General features: G+C 32.3%; 1 long non-coding RNA gene across 1 annotated transcript in view; it reads left to right on the forward strand.

Annotated features, from left to right (window-relative positions):
- The window catches only part of LOC137651961 (uncharacterized), a 615,344-nt gene that overhangs the window by 192,569 nt on the left and 417,775 nt on the right, over nt 1–5,000 (forward strand). The window lies entirely within an intron of this gene.

Raw genomic sequence — 5,000 nt, forward strand, 5'->3', positions numbered from 1 at the left:
ACTTCGTATATCGATGCAGATTTTTGCATGACAAATTTATTGTAGTGATAGAAGTGATAAACTTATTTTCTATCTAACATACGTTTTCATTTTTCTCGATTTTTTTTTGTTCTTTTATCATTGTCCAAAAATGAATGAATACTTTTGACAGGCCTTCTGGGAGGCTCTTTTGAAGTGAACCTTCTATTTACAACTTTCTTCTGGCTTCAGGCAAATTTTGGGTTACTTGAAAGATTTTCAGTGACAGTCTCGGTTCGTGGAGATGCATTTGCTTCTTTTATAGAGTCATGTTTCTTGCAATCCCCCTTTTTACATATTAGAAGCATCAGCGTTATATTCCCGTTTTGTCTTTTGTTTTTATCAAACACAAAACCCATATACACTATCAAGTAAATGGATATTTGGGAGTTTTATTCTTGATAATTGTAGAAATATTTGAAAGAAGTTAAAAAAAAACAAAAAACTTTGGGGATCGTTATTGTTTTTTTTCCCTGTTATTAATGAAAAAAAAAAATTATTTACTAGCAGATGAATATCCGACATGTTTGAATAAAGTTCATGCCGTTGCCTAGTGGTACATATAAGTAAAAAATAATTTTTTTTTCCATCGAGATCCAAATGTAGTGATTTTTTCGGAGTTGATTCAGTAAAAAAATTCAAAATAGTCAGTTATTGAATGTTCTGTCCGCGAACTATTGCAATTAAAACAATTCTACAGCTTATTGTAATTTAGCTCTACAGTGCAGAGTATGAGTAATGCCACACTGAAACTTGTATTGTTTTTTATTGAATCGTCTTCATGCATTTCAATGTTTTAAGATAAGATGACATGAGTGGGGTATGTGATTTTGGTAATAAATATTATTGAAATTTGCCTTTTTAAAAAGGCTAATTCTTGAAAATAAATAATCCCATCTGCGGTGATATCATTTTACGTATATAATTTGTTGAAAATTGGCCTCGTCTGGTAATTGAAAATATGAACCGACCTTATTGAAGATTCAGCTACGTCCAGACTTGACTGTCCTTATGACTCTTCATATTCTTACCCTAAAATGGGGAGGCTCAGTTCCAGTCTTCTATGATAATAATATTAAAACCTTTGCACATAACCTGTATTAGCGATTGCTTTTCCGACATGTAATTCAGTGGCTGAGGCATCTATGGGTATCATTTTGCATAATGACGCTTGTTATGATCTGAATTTGGTTAAACAAACTCACACACTCCCATAAATATATATGTATAGTCACACATACATACATTATATATATACATATATATATATATATATATATATATATATATATATATATATATATATACATATATATATATATATATATATATACATATATATGTATATATATATGTGTATATATATAAATATATATATATACATATATATATATACATATATATGTATATATATGTGTATATATATAATATATATATATATATATATATATATATATATATATATATATACATATATATATATATATATATATATATATATATATATATATGTATATATATATATATATATATATATATATATATATATATATATATATAATGAAGATTGGTGTGATATTAAGAACATATTTCAGTTAGTTGGCAGTGAAATCTTGGGGCACGCAGTTACAAATAGAAGGCCATGGATATCGAATGATACTTGGGATACTATAAAATGGAGACAAAGACAGAAATTGAGAATTGGGTGTTGAAACTTTTCGAGGAAGTAATGAAAATTACAAGGTAGAGCATGCTAAGTATTCCAGTATTGATAGTGAGGTCAAAAGAGAAGCCGGGAATGACTGGAGAGAATATTTAGACACTAAAGCAGATGAGGCTGACAATGCTATGAATTCGGGGAGTGTTCTATGGTGTAAGAATTGCTCATGGAGTTATTTATGAAATCTCAAGTGGGGCAAAGTAGAAGAAGCACATACCCATAAAAAAGAGAGACGGCTCTGTTATAGCAACAGAAGATGAAGAAAGGCAACGTTGGATGGAACCCTTTAGTGAGGTTATGAATAAGAGATATGAATGGCATAATTTGATTGATATACCTGAAGAAAGCCCCAGGATGCAATGGAGTGACTACCGAGATGATACTGGCTGAAAATGAAGTGACTCCCAGACTACTTACAAGATTATTTCGTAGATTGTGGCATGAAGAGGCAAAACCTGATGAATGGGAGTTGGGACTATTGGTGGAAATAGCAAAATAAAAAAAAAATAAAAAAAAATGAGACCTGACTGATTGCAATGATTACAGAGGCATAACACTTACGCCAGTTGTTATAAAAATATCTATTGTTGTGAGACTGTAGGAAAGTTTCATAAAAAGCTGAAGGATGAACAAACAGGATTTAGAAAAGGTAAAAGTTGCAATGACCACATTTTCATTTTGAGACATTTTGAACAGCAATGCGTAGAATATAGAAATCCTTTTTTGATGGCATTTGTGGACTATGAAAAAGCCTTTGATAGTGTACACCGGCTAATTTTGTGGAGAGTCCTGCGTTATTGTGGAATTCCTCTTAAATATGTCAATTTGATTCAGTCTGTTCATGAACATAGCAAGCGCAAAGTTAATGTTAATGGAGTCTTGTCAAATGAATTTCCAGTGAACAGCAGAGTACTCCAAGGGAATGTCTTGTCAACTGTGTTATTTATCCTACTCATGGATTTTGTAATGTGTAGAACAGTCAGAGATGGTGGAGAATGATTAGACTGGATTGGTGATAGGAATTTAGCAGATGATGCTGTCCTTGTTAGCAGAGCACCACCGGATTTGTAATGCTTGCTTACCAGAATGCATGAAATGTCACACGAGGTTGGGCTGAAGATAAATAGAAGAAAGACAGAGATGATGATAATGAATTATACAATGGAAGATGAAATATCATTGGAAGGAGAGAGGAACTATGATCTCCAAAACAGAGTCTTTAGAATGAGAGTTTAGTGAAAGATTGAAAAAAAGCAAATCAGAGAATGGCTAGGTTAATTAAATTTGGGAATTAAATCGCCTGAAATTACATATAAAAATCAGACTATATATCAGCTTAGTGAGATCGGTGTTATTCTATGACAATGAAACAATCTCCAATAGATTTGAGAACAAAGCTCTCAGAAGGATATTGAGAGTTGAATGGCAGGACAAGATTAGAAATGAAACTTTAAGAGAGATGACTCGAGTGCCGTATGTGGATGAGATCATGATGAGGGGTAGATTGAGATGGTTTGGGCATGCTCTTCGCACTCCCCAAGAGAGATTAATTCACTAAACGTTCAGCTGGGCTCAACAAAGGACCAGAAGAGTTGGAAGACCCAGGCCTATTTTGCTGAGGAATATGAAGGGCGAAGTAGGAGACGATGAATGGAGAAGTATTGAATTAAGTGCTCAAGATAGAGACGACAGGCGAAATCTAACCGAAGCCCTTTGCGTCAATAGGCGTAGGAGGAGATGATGATGATGATGATAAGTATATATATATATATATATATATATATATATATATATATATATATGTGTCTGTGTGTATATATATATATATATATATATATATATATATATATATATATGTATATATATATATGTTTATTTTTATATATATATATATATATATGTATATATATATATATATATATATATGTATATATATATTTGTACGTTTGTGTTTGTACTGTTTGATTTGTATTCGTGTACAGTAGCCTACGTGGCGTGTTTCTATGAGTATATTTGTGCAAAGTACGTGCTTGTATATATATGCATATGCATGTGTGTGTATCATTGTGATTGTGTATATTTTCTTACCAGTAGTGTTTTTTTTTCGTGTGCTATGAAATGACCGGGAATTTCCTGGGCTTCAGTGACATTGAAAGTGAAATTAAGATTTTGATTGAAGCCAACACACAACTAGAATGGAATTGACACACTCCAAACAAATATGTTTCAACATGTGGGTTGGACATCGTTACCATGATGCATTTTACGCTGTTATTTTTTTAAGATTATCGATATGTGGAATTGTACCTCGGCATTTGTTTGTTGGTTTCCTAAAAAATGCCTTATTCCTCAAATAATACCATATAGTGTTGAAGACCTTAATTAAAAGATGCGATTTTTATTCGAGAAGGCTAATGTTGAATATTTTTAGATATAAAATTATTTCACTTTATAGTATACTAAGGTACATATTCGCGATTACTTATTTAATTCTTTAGCGTAATACTAAATTGATTAAACGCCTCATATTTGTTAGATAGGGGATTAAAACATTACCGCTAAAGAAAATGTCTTCCCATAAAGATTTATTGTCACGTAGTGAGAATTGTATCTAATACGTTTGGCCTGATGATCAACTATTATAGGTATTGCAAGGTTTCGCAATATAATCTTGTTTTCAGAAATATTCCTGATGACGTGATTTTCCTAAGTTTGCTTCTTGAAACCTCAGGTCTCAGCTGCCCTTTCCCCTTGCCATTGCATCTTAATCTTAGAATAGTCTTACTTTATCTATCTTGGTTTGGGAATTTTCTCCTTTCTTGCCTTGCATTTTTCTTGGAGGGTTGTTTGTGATCCTTTCAATATCATCACATGGGCTCTTTAACTTATATAGTTGATTACACTGAGTATACTACATCTTTCTCTCTCTCTCTCTCTCTCTCTCTCTCTCTCTCTCTCTCTCTCTCTCTCTCTCTCTCTCTCTCTCTCTCTCTCATTCAATAAAATGGCGTATTTATTACTGAACTTTTGTTTTCTTGTTAGTTATCCAATGAACTCCCCTTTTATATTATATGTCCTGGATGCTTAATATTATACCCGTTTCAAAGATAGAAATTCAAACTTCAGCAAAAAATTCTATTTTTTTTCCTCATAAATGAACTTTAGCAACTTCGTGGTGTTGCAGCTGGGGGACCCCCTTCAGATACGATAAACCGTGTGTTATATATGACATTATAGTAGTGTTTCTTCGTTGGCAGCCTGG

Source organism: Palaemon carinicauda, chromosome 13 (genome assembly GCF_036898095.1).
Source record: "Palaemon carinicauda isolate YSFRI2023 chromosome 13, ASM3689809v2, whole genome shotgun sequence".
NCBI lineage: Eukaryota > Metazoa > Arthropoda > Malacostraca > Decapoda > Palaemonidae > Palaemon > Palaemon carinicauda.